This window comes from Oryzias latipes, chromosome 7 (genome assembly GCF_053564925.1).
Source record: "Oryzias latipes strain Hd-rR chromosome 7, Olatipes_Hd-rR_3.1".
Taxonomy (NCBI): Eukaryota; Metazoa; Chordata; class Actinopteri; order Beloniformes; family Adrianichthyidae; genus Oryzias; species Oryzias latipes.
The window spans coordinates 35,865,590-35,882,388 of NC_136243.1; the positions used below are offsets into that span (position 1 = coordinate 35,865,590).

The following is a 16,799-nucleotide window of genomic DNA, read 5'->3' on the forward strand; positions in this document are numbered from 1 at the left end:
ACGACCCAGTGTCTTCCACAGAGCTAACCTGTTTGGGGCCTTTTCAGAGCCTCTGATGCCCAAATGTCCCTAAAGAGGAGGAACTGTTGGCCATTTTTAAATGAATGACAAAGACCTGAAGAAGGACTGCATGGTGGTGTAGTGGTTTGCACTCTTGCAGCACAGTGGGAAAAGTTCTGGTTCAAATCCCAGCTGGGTTCCCTCTTCCAATATACCAGCTGGAACCAGTCATTTTATTGATCTCTTATCATTGATTATTGATTCTCTGCCCTAAAGTGGATCCAGATCCTCTGTCCTAAAGTGCATCCAGATCCTCTTGATCCAAACTTCCAGACAGAAATTCCTGCTACTGAACAGTTTTCCAGATTCTTGGATTTCTTCCAGATCATCAAGTTAAATGAAATCTGTGTCCAAACAAACAAGTAAACTAGAATGAATGTCAAATCCATTCACATGTTAGTTTCCTAAAGTTCACCATTGTTGTTTTTCCACATCCAAAGAATCCAAAGGGAACATTCTTAGAACATTCTAGACCCTGGATGGTCACATGACTTTATTCACAGTCTGTCCACACATTGGACTGGAATGATGGACTGATCCGTGTTCATGACATCACACGTGTGTTGTTGCTGTGATTGGTCGGTTTTACATTAGAGTGACATAAACCTACAGTCTCTATTCAGATGGTATTTTCTAATATTAATTCGATTTTTGATTTATCTAACTTTGAAATGATTTTTTTTAATCATTTTAGGTCGATTTGATTCTACCTCAAACAGATTGATCTGGTTGGATCATGGGAACAGAAATTTTACATATCGATTAATCGACTAATCTTTCCAGCCTAGTATTTATTGATCTGGCTGCTTAACCCTTGGTCTATCCTAGGCACTTTAACATTGGGAGGTGGGTCATCTAGACCCACTAGACAGTGGGGTCATCTAGACCCACTAGACAGAGCTCTGAACCTTTTTTCTTCAATGATTTGTGATCTTCACTGGTGTCCATGGATTACATGAAATCTTTCCACCTTTATCCACCTTTGTCATGGTAGGGAAAACACCTCAATGGAAGGGGGGGGGGGGCGTCATCTAAGATAGCACAAGGGTTAATTGTCAGGTTTGAGTTGATCATGTGACTCTGAAAAGCCTTTGAACTATGAAATGAGACATCATTCTTGTACTGCGTACTTACCTTTAGAGTATTCATTTAACGTTTGCCTTTTTTGAACAAATTGTTTTTTAAACTATTGCGCTAACTTTTACCGCATAAATATAAGTAAAATGGCTGCAGGTTTTAGGGGTGACTTGGTGAACAGCATCCAGGTATCTTTGTCTTCCAAATGGTTCAGTCTGGAGGTCCAATCTTCTTGGTCTCAGGTCTGACCTCCGCCTTGGAGTGAACAGTCCTGCACACATTTACATGCATCCAGAAATGTACGACTTCTGCAGGTTTTCTTTCCGCTTTGGAAGCTTCTTTCACCTGCTGTGGAAAAAGACAGAGGAGCACGCAGAGGAACAGAGAAGACGCCGTTTGCTGTTGTGTCTTCTGTCACGCTGTGATCCACACAACAGTTTGCAGATATGGTTTCGTTCATTTAAGAATGTTTAATGTCAGTTTTCAGACATTTGTATTAAAACTACAGACTCTAACCTAAAATACTGAGAGAAACAAATCAAACAGATCTATACATTTTAAATTCCCAGATATTGTTTTTGCTGGAAGTCTGGCTAAAGGTTGTAGAAACCTACATACAACCTTTAGAAACCAAGCAGAGGTTAGTTAGTAGTCACTGGCTGCTCCTCTGGCTTTTTGTCAATAGTTTGAATGATTTCACAGACGGTGAGATCTGCACACAAGCAGGCAGAAAGGCTCTTCTGGGAGCAGCTCGTCTTTTCTTTGCTGATGTGAGGAGAGAGGCGCTCACGGCTGCCGCCTCACCTGCCAGACAAAGCTTCCTAAATCATCTCTTTGCTCACTGCAGGTTTGGGATTGATCCCGCTCATCCCGACCGTCCCGTTTGTTCCTCAGCGTTCCACTCTGCTTTGATCTGGCTGTCTTTGATGTTTTGGTTTGGTGGCTTTTCGCTGAGAAGCCACTTTGTTCATTTCAGAGTTTCACGCGTTTGTGCAGAGACGGACTCTTTGCTCGTCTCAGATCTTTTTCATCAACGTTGTTGATCCTGCAAACCTGCAGAGCAGCGGCGCCTGACTGACCCCCCCGCCTGGTCCAATCAGGTCGCTTCACAGCAGCAGGTGTGCTGAGCCCCGCCACCTTAACGCAGACGTGTCTTCAGAAAACAAAGGGTTCATCTTATGCTTCTGCGTTCATTAGGGTGTAAAAGCAAAGCCATTTATTTCCGTTTTTTGTGTTTTCATAATTTTGAAGGACTTCGTGAGGGATGTTATGCAACATTACCAAAAACGAAAAACTTTTTTTAAATTGTACAGTCCTTTTTTTTTTTTGCATGTGATGCATTTTCTGTTTTTGTTCTTGAGGGTGGAGGTTTAAGCTGCACCTACAGGGAGAAGAGCTCTCCCAGACGAACAATAAACCCACACAATGGTTTGTTCCATGGGGATATTGTCGCATCGCTCTGTCTGTAACTTCAGCCAAACCTGTCAAAAGTGGTGACATAAAGGCTGGCGGAGACAGTCCGACGCATGGCCGTGCAGCGGTTGTGTTTGCGCTGCAGAGTGTGAGCAGACGCCTCTCTGCGACGGCGGTTGCTCTGCATCTGAGGGTGATGGACGGCCTCCCATGCCGTCCTGCGTGACTGGCTGCCCAGATAGCCATCAGTAGCCAAATGAGTTCAGGTCAGGCTCTGTGCTCCACTCCAGCCCTCATTTGGAATGCAAATGCAGAGTCCAAACAAAGCAGACCTTTCTTAGAAGAGCTGCTCCTGGGAGCAGGCTGAGCTTCATGACACGAAGCGGATGAACCCACTTTGAGGATGAATCCTGGACGCATGCAGGTCCAGGATGGGAGGAATCCTCAACCTGCTTAAGGCGTGCGTCTTGGTTCGTCAGGAAAAGCTGCAGGAACCTGGTTTCTCACTGAATCATGTCATGAAGTCACATCTGCATTTTCCCCCTACAGTGTGCCTGACGCTGAAGCTCATGAATCGCAGAGCCGTTTCTCTGTGAAGCTTCTCACAGCCTGTTTGGGAGACGGCGGTTGACTGAAGGACTTGCTGCCGCTTGGATCGGGCCTCCACAGATGCCCGTTTGTTTCCCGGCCTCCAACAGTCGTCCGGTTCTGCTGCCCCGCCTTCTCTGAAACTGGATACGGCTCTGGATTTGTGCTCATTGTTGTTGAACTAATCCTCACAATTACACACAGAGACCCAGAGAGGCTCTGTTCCACAGTATCCAGGAGAGCCGGGGTGGGGACGGGGCCCCCGCTCGGTCCCCCCACGCTCATGGGCACCCTGCTCTGAGGTTAAAGCAGTGGCGTTTCACCTGGCCTTTGCTCAGCTGTCATGGCTGCTGTTACGCTGGGTTATTGTTCCAGGTAGGAAAAGGTGTGTGTACACAAAGGGGGGGCAAAGGGCAGGTATTTCAGGTTATAGCTCGGTGATTCAGAAGGAGGTGAAGGTTTATGTGTGTGAAAACCTCAGATGCTTCTGAGGACCCTGCGCTGCCCCCCCAGGCGGGCAGGAGTGCCGCGCAGCTGAGGCTGATGGCGTCTTACCTGTTGCTGTAATTGGACCAAAGGAGGTCGTTCCCACAGAAGCTGGAGCTGACATCATAAAAACAAAACACCGTACCTGGGGGCTGTTAGGGAGGGTGGAGGGTGGAGGTGAGCGAGTTGTAGGGTGGGAGGCATGCGAGGGGGGGTTCACCACTATCGCCATTGGCTGCTGACAGCGAGAGGACACACCTGTGACCGCCAGAGGCTAAGGAGATTGGCCACGACCTGAAAATTACACCTGTGGGGGAAAAGAGGAGGAGGTTGGGGGGGGGTCAGACTACATGTAAACCAAGCCCTTTACAAATTCAGCCTCTGTCTTGTGGAGGAGCTTAACTGTCCCACACCGCCAAGGAGGGCGCGTGGAAAAAACCGCCTGATCCCGCCAGGAGGAAGAGGAGTGACGAGCTGCAAACTGGTTGGTTTTGGGCTGGGCTCGTCCTCCGACTCAACGGCTGCATCTACCTGGGAGGGACGGCTTTTTTTCTCCTCAACCATTCCAGAGGTCGAGCGTCCTTCAGCGGCAGCAGGAAGGAGGAAGACCAGCCAACGGGGCGCCAAGAGCCCCCACACAATGATGCCTCTTGTGTTGGGTTTCCGGCCGACTGACTGCACCTGGGAAAGACCGGGTAAATTCACCAACGTGACCTCTCCTCCGTCTCCATCTTTAGCTCTTCGGCTCCTGCCGTAACCTGTTGCTCGGCTCTGCGTCTGTGCTAAAAGCAGGAAATGTTCGGCGCTCGGACGGGGGCGAGCTCTCGGCGATTGCGTGTCGGTGAAGGAGAGGTTAGTCGGTTTCGATGCAAAAATACTGCGTATCGTGTTCCAGCAGCTAAGAGAAAGAAAAGGAAACAATAGAAGGCTTCGCTCATTCCTGAACTGGACAGACCAGTCGGAGCAGGTAGAGGCAAACTGCCAGACACGTCAAAGGACTTGAAGGCAGACGCTGACTCCTCTCTGAGCAATAAAAACGACAAACAGGCACAGAGTGACGCCACCAAATCTCTTTACTGGTAATTACAAACGGGTTATCCCAACTGCAGACGGTTCACTGCTGCACATTTGCCTCTAAAGCACTTCGGGCTCAGCTTTGAACTTTTCCTTTACTTTTCCTCTCATTTCTTGCTGCTCTTTAGCTTCTCGGCTCAGACGCGTCCCAACAGGGACGGCTTCCTGCTGGGGAAACGGACACAAAATGTCTGCTCATCTTTCTCTGCGCTCGGCACGTTGAGGCAGAACCGGGCTTTTCGGGGGCAGAAAATGACCGCTGAGCTCTGATCTGGGGCGATTTAGGCCGAAAGGAACCTGGAAGCCGCAGACGGCTGAGAGGCAGGAAAATGGAGGGAGAACGAGGAGGGCATACAGTAGAGCGAGGTGGAGGGCTGTGATTGGTGGAAAGGGAAACATTTGTTCGCTTCTTTCACGCACCTGAATAGCTGCTGGTCACATGAGACGGGACGCTCTCTGCTGCAGCACAGCGGCCACTTCAGCTGAGGACTTCTGGGAAGTTGGACTCAGGTTTGCAGTGAAAACAGTGGAACTTCCTCAGAGGAGAGACGTTGAAACTGCAGATGAACCGAGGCGATGAGTCAGACGTTTGTGGTCCGTTCAGCTTTTCCTGAAGGCATCAATCATTCACAGCAGTTACTCATTCTAATCGTTTTGTCCCATTTTTAGGCAGATTAGGAAGTTATTGGACTTAACGCTTCCTCCGAGTTTCACAAACTGAACAAATTCAAATCAGGTGAATATTTTAGTCTCCCATTTGAAATATTCAAAGCAGAGGCCAGGTAGGGGGTGGAGTAACTCAGGGGGCGGAGCCACCAACGGACACACATGAACCGGCTTTGTCACTCAATGTACATTAAAAAGTAGCTTAGGTGGCACCAGGGGGATGAGAACATCAGAGCGCGGCGCTGCTCCTCTGCGGTCAGGGTGGGGTGGGGGGGTTGAGGGGTTAGGGGGGTCGAGATGAGGGCTGGAGTTAAACAAGGTTTAAGGTTTCCTCGCCATTGTTTTCTCCCAAAGACGGCAACTATTGATTAAGGGCCAGGCCAGTTTACCTATCGGGTTGTTCACTTCACAGCAGAGTCACATTCCAGCAGGGAGGGCAGAGTTACCTGATCAGGCCTCACCCCAGAGCGTGGGTCGCCGTAAGCGGCGCCGACTCACTCTGCTCCCCGCAGCAGAGCGGCTGGGAGTGTGTAGTCAGAGGAGGAGGTTTCTGGACTAATGGAGGACGAGGTGGTTGGTCAGACGTTCAGCGAGCTCTGATCAGGTACTGGTTTTTCCTGAACTTCTCTCTGGGGAGTTTTTCTGGGCTAACACTTTGTTTCTCCTCCTTCCTTCCTTTCTCTTCCTCTTTTCTTCCTCAGATGGCCTGCAGCCCTGGTTTAGAGCGCTGATGATTAACTAAATATGGGTCTGGGAGAGCAGGGCTGCTTGACTTTCTCATTTCACGGGGCCCGCCTGACCGGGAGGAAGACGCCGCGTTCTCAGGCAGCGGGCTGGAAACTCAAGAGCTTTTTCTGCCCCGGCCCCCTCCCTCTAAACACTTTACCTGGGTTTTGTTGCACTCTTTCCTTGGGGTACCATTGACGACGGTAAGGTTACAGGTGCATTTTCTTCTTCCACCTTCTTCTCCCTTAAATTTTCCTGCATTCTGCCCCCCCCCTCCTTTGAATAGCTTTTGTGATGACTGTACACACCTGTTCCTCCTGAAGGAGCACAGAAATGCCTCCAGTGAAAAAACCTGGCCATGGCGATCGGGGGGGAATCTTTACTTAATTTACGGCTGAATGATCGGTTGAAGGGAGCATTTAAAGGTCAGAATGGCGTGCGAGGGTTTCACGCTTTGTACCTGTGAAGGATCCGTGTTATCGAGTAAACGGGGGCTGACCTTCTGCACACACGGCTGACTCGGGTCGGGCCGAGCAGCATTCCATCAGCCTTTCATCACACAGCAAACACAAAGACCCGAGAGGTCCTCCGCCGCCGCTCTCCTTTCCGCCCGCTCCTCATGCCTGACACCGTGGCCGTGAGCGAAGCGTCGCCGGCGTTCTGCCACGTCACCCCTCTTTACACAACCTTCTCCAACAGAACCAGCTCTCCCAGTGGCGCCGGGTTCTAGTCCTGGAGACAAATCTGAAATAACTTGCAGCTACATTTTGGGTGAGGAGCAGCCGTGCCAAACCGTTGGACTAGTCAGAACAGGTTTTGGCAATCATTAACAAGTGTAGCGCAGCGACTGCAGGTTTGCGGTGAAAACCCCCCAGCCACCATGAGGGTTCTGTCACTGACTTCCCTGTTCCTGATGGGGACTCGTGAGTCTGTCTGAAGACGGTCCGGTGGTCTTTGGGGGCCGTCAGCGTGTCTTCTGCTGGCAGAGGAGGTTTGGAGGTGAAGGTGATGCTGCTGCCAGAGCAGCTTTAGGCGACTACCTCCATCTTACGAGGCAGCATTGGATATCATCCCTTTCTCTAATACTGCCTGGTAATGATGATGGTCGTCACCTGCCCGCTGCGACCGACTTACGTCTGCGACCCCCCCCCCCCCACCCCCACCCCCATGGATCGGACCAATAGAAATGTCTTCTAGGATCCATCTTACCTGACAGTGATGGACTGTACAGCTGTTGCTCTAACACTGTCTGGTAACGATGTTTCCTGGGGGGCTCTGCCCTGCAATGTGGTTCTCCCGTGGGAGGGGGTGGTCCCTGAAGGACACCGTCCCGGAGCAAAGCTGACTCTTCATCGTGAACGTTTGTACTCCCCACCAAACCGTAGGATGTTGGCGGTTTTCTGCTTGGGTTACATCAGCCGTGCCCCTGGGGGGGGGCGCGGCGCTGTTGATGAATCAAACAAAGAGAGCTGCGGTGTTGACAGACGAGGCATTAGACTGAGCAAAGACAGATGGATCCTGAGAGGAGGAGGACGAGTTCTGCGCAGGAACCAGCTTAAACATCAGCTTTCATGTTCCGTCTGTGTTTTTAACCTCTCTGCTTTCTGTCTGCCTCAAAAAAAGAAAGAAACCTTTTATGGCTGCCCCACCCCACCCAGGTTAAAGAATAGCAGTCAGTTGACGGTTCCACCGGTCCTGCAGGCCTTTATTTCCTTGTCCCCCCCCTTAAACCGCGTCGGGCTTGGAAACAAGGCAGTGATTGGTCCGCCAGCTCTACCTGCGTGGCACATCCTGAAACGTTCCTCATGAAGGCGCCGCTTCCAAAGCTGTGTTTGCTGATGGAGAGCCAGGCTGAAGCATTACAATGATGGGGGGGGGGGGCTGAAACCTACCACAAAGGAGGGTCGAGCTTTTCAAAATGACCCCTCAGAAAATGTCAATGATGTGGGCAGATGTAAAATTATCAAACAGAGATTCAAAAAGGGCGTTAGAAAAAGCAAATAGCAGCAACGAAAACACTGTTTGTGAAAGGAGGGACAGACCCCCCCCATCTATTAGACCTCACCTTTGTTTGCTTACCTGCTCCATTATCCAGCCACAGAAACATCAAATAGGCTTTTTTTCTCTCCACAATTGTCCCTTATCGTGGTTTTATTGACAAGTTCCTTCTATAAATACAATCATGTCAAAAGAAGCGTCTCAGCCAAGCAGCTCGGCTTTGCTCTCCTCTCGGTCTGTTTGCCGCCGCCGCCGTGACCTTCTGCGCTCCGGGCCTGTTTCACTGCATGAGTGATGGACGTTGTTCTACGACAAAAGAGGAAGTGCTCACTCCAACCTGTTTCTGCTCTGTTCTCTGTCCTCCAGCTTCATCTTCCTCTTTGTGAAGGTGCAAAGCCAGAAGTCATCCTTCCAGCCTGTTGATTGGCGTCTTACCAGACATGGTTAGATGTAATTATCCGAGTCTAATACTGTCTGGTAATGCCGTCCATTAAACGGCATTGCCTTCCGCTCTTCTCCCTTCCCTTCCTCTTGTTGTCGCGCATCAGACTCGGTTAATGAGCAAACGCAGAGCGGCGGGGCGGCACTTTCCACAGACGTGGACGAGCTGCAGGAAGAATAAATCCTGAATCTGCAGGAGGGTTTTTCCTCACCTTTTTTTTAGCATCAGGTCCTTTCAGCTCCTCTGCTGGGACCAAACCGGAGCATCTATGTCAACATCTGTTTGATAAACTTCTGCTTCTGTGAAATGTTGAAGACTCTACAGTCTGAAAACACTGTTTGTACTGCACTAAAAATGTAAGGCATGAAAAATAAAACAGTTTCAGTGGAAAATGTTCTCCCTGGTTTGTCTTTTTTCAAAATAAGAATTTGGAAAGTTTAGTTTAAAGCCGTCTGTCGGACCTCCTGGACACGGGAAGCTCTTCTGTGGGACACGGAGGAATGCCGAGCCCCCGTCAGGTGTGGATCGGGTTTCAGCAGAACAGAGCCTCTTTCTCAGCGCCTGGTTTCACCCGTGAGGTCCCTCCATCGGCTAAGCCCCCATTGTGCTCTCTGAGCCGCCGTCCGGGGCGTCCTCCTCTGCATCAGGAGCAAAGCTCCTCTGTCTTCTCGGGGTTCCATGTGGACGAGGACATCCGTCTCCTTCTGGACAGTGGAGTCAAACGGGTTTGCTTGGGAGCGTCTGAGCCTCCAACTCAGTGATCTTAACGGCTAAGAAAGGAGTTTCCCAGAAACGCCACATCAGTTTCTCCTCATTTTAGCTTCATGCTGAACATTTGATGAAGCCGACAGAGGAATGTGTTTTTGATGGGGGGAAAACGTTGAAGGTCTCTTAGTTTCCTTCACGGTCAAATGCAATGACTGATTTTTAGATTTACTGCCCCATTGCATTGTGGGTTAAACATCCAGAACCTGGTCCTTAAAGCAAATCATGTCATCATGTTTCTCTCATCGCTGTTGAGTTTCTGGTAGAGAGAAACATCAGTCTGAGGTCTGTTTGGGAAGATTGATCAAATTTATTCATTAAATAATTCAACTAACAAAATTTTTTAAACTTTCCTTTAACTCTGGAGAATCCAAGTACAATTTTAAAGTTAATTTGACTATTTTTGTTTGTTAGTGTATTCTGGGTCAGAACAATTACCCCAAAAAAAGTGATGAAAAACAATAAAGTACAAAAAATTAAATAAAAAAAGAGAGCCACATTTGACCCTGTCTCCAAAAAACAACTTTATTTAGAAAAGAAAGTGGAAAAAAGAACCGAAGAGGCTTTTGTTGGCCGTTCAGAGCAGAACAGGGAGGGCCCATTTTCTATGGGTTCTAACAGACAAGGCTGGGGCAAAAGGGGCTTTTAAAAGCAAGCATGAAAAATAAATGACCTTAAAAACCATCTTTGATTAGAAAATGATAATGCACTCCAGGAAAAAAAGATTGGAATTCATCATTTTCTGCACTGAAAAAAGAATCAGGAATGTCGATAAAAAGCAGCAAAACATCAGATTTAAAGTGTAGTTTTGATATAAACTAGACTATTATCATTGAATTGCTAATTTACCATTTTTTTACTCCTTATTTTACTCCTCAATAAATAAATAGCATTTATTTTTAGTGATTATGGATTTGACTGCAAAGACCTTCATTCTCGTGCAGAAACATTAGAGGCATTTGTCTTCACCTCTGTGCTGCTGGAACAGGTAACATGAAACCAGAGCAACAGTACTTTTCATCTGAAACTTTGAAAGTTGAATCTGGTTAGTTTGACTCCTCTGACTTGCTGTAGTTTTTTTCTGCATTCAGATGAAAAAAAAGGGATTTTCCAGAATCTGTTGCTTCTTTGGTTCCGTTTGCAGAGATTAGAGATGAAGGATAATCTGCAGGTTGGGAATGTTAAAGCATGACTTTCTGTATGGCGTTATGTCCCCTCCCTGACATCACGACGTGGAATCACATTCCTGTGCTGCAGACAACCGGTGGTGGATTCCTGCACCGGTCTGAGCACGCTCAGTGCAGTCAGACCAGATTCCTGCAATACTGCCGGCTGTGGAGAAGTGAGCAGGGTTCACTGAGCCGGGTCTCTCCCTGGAGGGGAACACGGCGGAGCCGAAGGCTGCCACAGACCTGATCCCCCGTAAAACTGATGTCATCTGGATCCACATCTGATCCATCTGGGTCCAGAAGACCGGTTTGCTGTCAGCACTGGGGTGTGTGTGTGTGTGTGTGTGTGTGTGGGGGGGGGTGCTTTGGTGGTGGAGATCTGGGTTGATATCTGGAGCCTTGGGGGGGGGGGGGGGGGGGGGTCCTCTAGACAAACTGTGCCATGTGTGGCAGAAAGCGTCATGGCTTAGCTTCTCAGATATGTTTTTCAGACTTTGCAGTTGTTTTAAACCATATTATCTACTTTGAAACGTTCTAAAGCCAAACGTTTTCGAGGAAAACCTGTCAGTTAACCTCTTCCTGTCAGCGCAGCTGCTGCTGCTTCAGGTAGATTGTGCAGATAGCCTCCATACTTGAACCCTGTAAATCATTTCCTGCTGGGATGTAAACTCACCACTGAGCTCCTCAGGAGATGCAGACGAGAAGCTGTGAAAGCATGAAACCAGAGGACGGAGTGATGTTCCTGCCAGGTGTGCATTTCCACCTGGTTGATGTTCGTGAGGTTAAACTTGGGGGAAAAGATGACCTGCAGGGTGTCGGCACGGACACCTGAACTGCAGAGGGAGTGTAAAAGGTAACATGATTCTGGACTGTAAAGGTAATTGTTAGGATGACTCAGCCATAATCCAGTGACATTATAATCAATCATCCACTGACAGGACAGTGTTTGTGAAAGGGGCGGGGCCCAAACAAAAGTAGTGGATAGAAAGAGTTCAAGGCGATTGAACAGACAGAAACACACGCCACTCAGGCTCGGGAGAATCTGCCAATCAAATGTTTGAGGTGGGGGCCAGTGGGATCTACATGCTTTTATTGAGGCATCTGATTGGTTAGTTTATAACATGAACAATTTGTTAAAAAGAGAGAATATCATTAAAAAAAAGAGAAAAATCTAGAACACATAAAAAAATAGGTACCAGCCGTTCATTTCTCTACAAAAGCCAATGTTGGTTATTTGGAGCCAGCAGCTACTTCCTGTTTGGAACGCCAGAGGGGGGGGGGGGGGGGGGTCACTCAGTCCAGTCAATGGTGGTCATTGGAGGAACTGCAACATGTGACTTTGTGGCTTAGTTTCCCCAATTGTGGTTTTTTTTGTCCCTTCAAATTTCCCAAATACAGGTGGGATTAATTTCTATCGGCCGTTAAAGATCTGATAATCGGGTTTTGACCGACCGGTAAACCTTACCGAACTGCTGGATCATTCTGTCTGGTTCTGTACTGCGTCCTGACCCGGATGGACCTGTGCTTCCTCCCAGAGCACAGCAAGAGGACAGGTACTCAGCTGAGGTGTTTGCAGGTTGACTCTACCTATTCTTCTACCTGCTGAAGATCAGCTAGAGTCAGATAAAATGAACTATAAACGACAGAAACCAGCTGGAGAGTAGAAAATGAAGACGAGGTCAGAGACTCACCTGTCGCCATCCTGAGAACATCACCAGACGGTGTCAGTCAGAGGTCGCTGTGTTTTCTGGGTGTCCCAGCTTGGGTGTTTTCTGGTTTGTGTGTCTCAGGTTGTGTGTTTTCTGGTTCGTGTGTCTCAGGTTGTGTGTTTTCTGGTTTGTGTGTCTCAGGTTGGGTGTATTCTGGTTTGTGTGTCTCAGGTTGTGTGTTTTCTGGTTTGTGTGTCTCAGGTTGTGTGTTTTCTGGTTTGTGTGTCTCAGGTTGTGTGTTTTCTGGTTTGTGTGTCTCAGGTTGGGTGTATTCTGGTTTGTGTGTCTCAGGTTGTGTGTTTTCTGGTTTGTGTGTCTCAGGTTATGTGTTTTCTGGTTTGTGTGTCCCAGCTTGTGTGTTTTTTGGTTTGTGTGTCTCAGGTTGTGTGTTTTCTGGTTTGTGTGTCTCAGGTTGGGTGTATTCTGGTTTGTGTGTCTCACGTTGTGTGTTTTCTGGTTTGTGTGTCTCAGGTTGTGTGTTTTCTGGTTTGTGTGTCTCAGGTTGGGTGTATTCTGGTTTGTGTGTCTCAGGTTGGGTGTATTCTGGTTTGTGTGTCTCAGGTTGTGTGTTTTCTGGTTTGTGTGTCTCAGGTTGGGTGTATTCTGGTTTGTGTGTCTCAGGTTGTGTGTTTTCTGGTTGTGTGTCTCAGGTTGTGTGTTTTCTGGTTTGTGTGTCTCAGGTTGGGTGTATTCTGGTTTGTGTGTCTCAGAATGTGTGTTTTCTGGTTTGTGTGTCTCAGGTTGTGTGTTTTGTGGTTTGTGTGTCTCAGGTTGTGTGTTTTGTGGTTTGTGTGTCTCAGGTTGTGTGTTTTTTGGTTTGTGTGTCTCAGGTTGTGTGTTTTCTGGTTTGTGTGTCTCAGGTTGTGTGTTTTCTGGTTTGTGTGTCTCAGGTTGGGTGTTTTCTGGTTTGTGTGTCTCAGGTTGTGTGTTTTCTGGTTTGTGTGTCTCAGGTTGTGTGTTTTCTGGTTTGTGTGTCTCAGGTTGTGTGTTTTGTGGTTTGTGTGTCTCAGGTTGTGTGTTTTGTGGTTTGTGTGTCTCAGGTTGTGTGTTTTGTGGTTTGTGTGTCTCAGGTTGTGTGTTTTTTGGTTTGTGTGTCTCAGGTTGTGTGTTTTCTGGTTTGTGTGTCTCAGGTTGTGTGTTTTCTGGTTTGTGTGTCTCAGGTTGTGTGTTTTCTGGTTTGTGTGTCTCAGGTTGGGTGTTTTCTGGTTTGTGTGTCTCAGGTTGTGTGTTTTCTGGTTCCTGCGTCTCAGGTTGGGTGTTTTTTGGTGTGTGTCTCAGGTTGTGTGTTTTCTGGTTTGTGTGTCTCAGGTTGTGTGTTTTCTGGTTTGTGTGTCTCAGGTTGTGTGTTTTCTGGTTTGTGTGTCTCAGGTTGTGTGTTTTCTGGTTTGTGTGTCTCAGGTTGTGTGTTTTCTGGTTTGTGTGTCTCAGGTTGTGTGTTTTCTGGTTTGTGTGTCTCAGGTTGTGTGTTTTCTGGTTTGTGTGTCTAAGGTTGTGTGTTTTTTGGCTTGTGTGTCTCAGGTTGTGTGTTTTCTGGTTTGTGTGTCTCAGGTTGTGTGTTTTCTGGTTTGTGTGTCTCAGGTTGTGTGTTTTCTGGTTTGTGTGTCTCAGGTTGTGTGTTTTCTGGTTTGTGTGTCTCAGGTTGTGTGTTTTGTGGTTTGTGTGTCTCAGGTTGTGTGTTTTGTGGTTTGTGTGTCTCAGGTTGGGTGTTTTTTGGTTTGTGTGTCTCAGGTTGTGTGTTTTCTGGTTTGTGTGTCTCAGGTTGTGTGTTTTATGGTTTGTGTGTCTCAGGTTGTGTGTTTTCTGGTTTGTGTGTCTCAGGTTATGTGTTTTCTGGTTTGTGTGTCCCAGCTTGTGTGTTTTTTGGTTTGTGTGTCTCAGGTTGTGTGTTTTCTGGTTTGTGTGTCTCAGGTTGTGTGTTTTCTGGTTTGTGTGTCTCAGGTTGGGTGTATTCTGGTTTGTGTGTCTCAGGTTGTTTGTTTTCTGGTTGTGTGTCTCAGGTTGTGTGTTTTCTGGTTTGTGTGTCTCAGGTTGGGTGTATTCTGGTTTGTGTGTCTCAGGTTGTGTGTTTTCTGGTTTGTGTGTCTCAGGTTGTGTGTTTTCTGGTTTGTGTGTCTCAGGTTGGGTGTATTCTGGTTTGTGTGTCTCAGGTTGTGTGTTTTCTGGTTGTGTGTCTCAGGTTGTGTGTTTTCTGGTTTGTGTGTCTCAGGTTGGGTGTATTCTGGTTTGTGTGTCTCAGGTTGTGTGTTTTCTGGTTTGTGTGTCTCAGGTTGTGTGTTTTGTGGTTTGTGTGTCTCAGGTTGTGTGTTTTGTGGTTTGTGTGTCTCAGGTTGTGTGTTTTGTGGTTTGTGTGTCTCAGGTTGTGTGTTTTGTGGTTTGTGTGTCTCAGGTTGTGTGTTTTCTGGTTTGGGTGTCTCAGGTTGTGTGTTTTCTGGTTTGTGTGTCTCAGGTTGTGTGTTTTCTGGTTTGGGTGTCTCAGGTTGTGTGTTTTCTGGTTTGTGTGTCTCAGGTTGTGTGTTTTCTGGTTTGTGTGTCTCAGGTTGTGTGTTTTTTGGTTTGTGTGTCTCAGGTTGTGTGTTTTCTGGTTTGTGTGTCTCAGGTTGTGTGTTTTCTGGTTTGTGTGTCTCAGGTTGTGTGTTTTCTGGTTTGTGTGTCTCAGGTTGTGTGTTTTCTGGTTTGTGTGTCTCAGGTTGTGTGTTTTCTGGTTTGTGTGTCTCAGGTTGTGTGTTTTGTGGTTTGTGTGTCTCAGGTTGTGTGTTTTGTGGTTTGTGTGTCTCAGGTTGTGTGTTTTTTGGTTTGTGTGTCTCAGGTTGTGTGTTTTCTGGTTTGTGTGTCTCAGGTTGTGTGTTTTCTGGTTCCTGCGTCTCAGGTTGGGTGTTTTCTGGTTTTTGTGTCTCAGGTTGGGTGTTTTCTGGTTTGTGTGTCTCAGGTTGTGTGTTTTCTGGTTTGTGTGTCTCAGGTTGTGTGTTTTCTGGTTTGTGTGTCTCAGGTTGTGTGTTTTCTGGTTTGTGTGTCTCAGGTTGTGTGTTTTTTGGTGTGTGTCTCAGGTTGTGTGTTTTCTGGTTTGTGTGTCTCAGGTTGTGTGTTTACTGGTTTGTGTGTCTCAGGTTGTGTGTTTTCTGGTTTGTGTGTCTCAGGTTGTGTGTTTTATGGTTTGTGTGTCTCAGGTTGTGTGTTTTCTGGTTTGTGTGTCTCAGGTTGTGTGTTTTGTGGTTTGTGTGTCTCAGGTTGTGTGTTTTTTGGCTTGTGTGTCTCAGGTTGTGTGTTTTCTGGTTTGTGTGTCTCAGGTTGTGTGTTTTCTGGTTTGTGTGTCTCAGGTTGTGTGTTTTCTGGTTTGTGTGTCTCAGGATGTGTGTTTTTTGGTTTGTGTGTCTCAGGTTGTGTGTTTTCTGGTTTGTGTGTCTCAGGTTGTGTGTTTTCTGGTTTGTGTGTCTCAGGTTGTGTGTTTTCTGGTTTGTGTGTCTCAGGTTGTGTGTTTTCTGGTTTGTGTGTCTCAGGTTGTGTGTTTTCTGGTTTGTGTGTCTCAGGTTGTGTGTTTTCTGGTTTGTGTGTCTCAGGTTGTGTGTTTTCTGGTTTGTGTGTCTCAGGTTGTGTGTTTTGTGGTTTGTGTGTCTCAGGTTGTGTCTTTTTTGGTTTGTGTGTCTCAGGTTGTGTGTTTTCTGGTTTGTGTGTCTCAGGTTGTGTGTTTTGTGGTTTGTGTGTCTCAGGTTGTGTGTTTTCTGGTTTGTGTGTCTCAGGTTGTGTGTTTTCTGGTTTGTGTGTCTCAGGTTGTGTGTTTTCTGGTTTGTGTGTCTCAGGTTGTGTGTTTTCTGGTTTGTGTGTCTCAGGTTGTGTGTTTTCTGGTTTGTGTGTCTCAGGTTGGGTGTATTCTGGTTTGTGTGTCTCAGGTTGTGTGTTTTCTGGTTGTGTGTCTCAGGTTGTGTGTTTTCTGGTTTGTGTGTCTCAGGTTGGGTGTATTCTGGTTTGTGTGTCTCAGGTTGTGTGTTTTCTGGTTTGTGTGTCTCAGGTTGGGTGTATTCTGGTTTGTGTGTCTCAGGTTGTGTGTTTTCTGGTTGTGTGTCTCAGGTTGTGTGTTTTCTGGTTTGTGTGTCTCAGGTTGTGTGTTTTCTGGTTTGTGTGTCTCAGGTTGGGTGTTTTGTGGTTTGTGTGTCTCAGGTTGTGTGTTTTTTGGTTTGTGTGTCTCAGGTTATGTGTTTTCTGGTTTGTGTGTCCCAGCTTCTGTGTTTTTTGGTTTGTGTGTCTCAGGTTGTGTGTTTTCTGGTTTGTGTGTCTCAGGTTGTGTGTTTTCTGGTTTGTGTGTCTCAGGTTGGGTGTATTCTGGTTTGTGTGTCTCAGGTTGTGTGTTTTCTGGTTGTGTGTCTCAGGTTGTGTGTTTTCTGGTTTGTGTGTCTCAGGTTGGGTGTATTCTGGTTTGTGTGTCTCAGGTTGTGTGTTTTCTGGTTTGTGTGTCTCAGGTTGGGTGTTTTCTGGTTTGTGTGTCTCAGGTTGTGTGTTTTCTGGTTGTGTGTCTCAGGTTGTGTGTCTCAGGTTGGGTGTATTCTGGTTTGTGTGTCTCAGGTTGTGTGTTTTCTGGTTTGTGTGTCTCAGGTTGTGTGTTTTCTTGTTTGTGTGTCTCAGGTTGTGTGTTTT

At 47.2% G+C, this 16,799-nt stretch overlaps 2 long non-coding RNA genes and 2 other non-coding genes across 5 annotated transcripts; 3 read left to right on the forward strand and 1 right to left on the reverse strand.

The window, feature by feature from the left end:
• Positions 1-1,293: 1,293 nt before the first annotated feature.
• LOC144993856 (uncharacterized) lies at positions 1,294-4,483 on the reverse strand. The gene is made up of 2 exons (XR_013657129.1): positions 4,156-4,483; positions 1,294-3,931 (listed from the first exon to the last, which is right to left on the reverse strand). It is a non-coding gene; the product is annotated as an uncharacterized LOC144993856 (long non-coding RNA).
• On the forward strand, positions 3,929-8,922 carry LOC105354305 (uncharacterized). 2 transcript variants are annotated; one of them, XR_002290492.2, is made up of 2 exons: positions 3,929-4,319; positions 8,455-8,922. It is a non-coding gene; the product is annotated as an uncharacterized LOC105354305 (long non-coding RNA). The 2 variants fall into 2 exon arrangements; XR_013657130.1 differs by lacking the exon at positions 3,929-4,319 and adding an exon at positions 5,644-6,293.
• Positions 7,111-7,208, forward strand: mir200b (microRNA mir-200b). The gene has a single exon (NR_107113.1). It is a non-coding gene; the product is annotated as a microRNA mir-200b (primary transcript).
• mir200a (microRNA mir-200a) lies at positions 7,272-7,368 on the forward strand. The gene has a single exon (NR_107112.1). It is a non-coding gene; the product is annotated as a microRNA mir-200a (primary transcript).
• Positions 8,923-16,799: the final 7,877 nt, after the last annotated feature.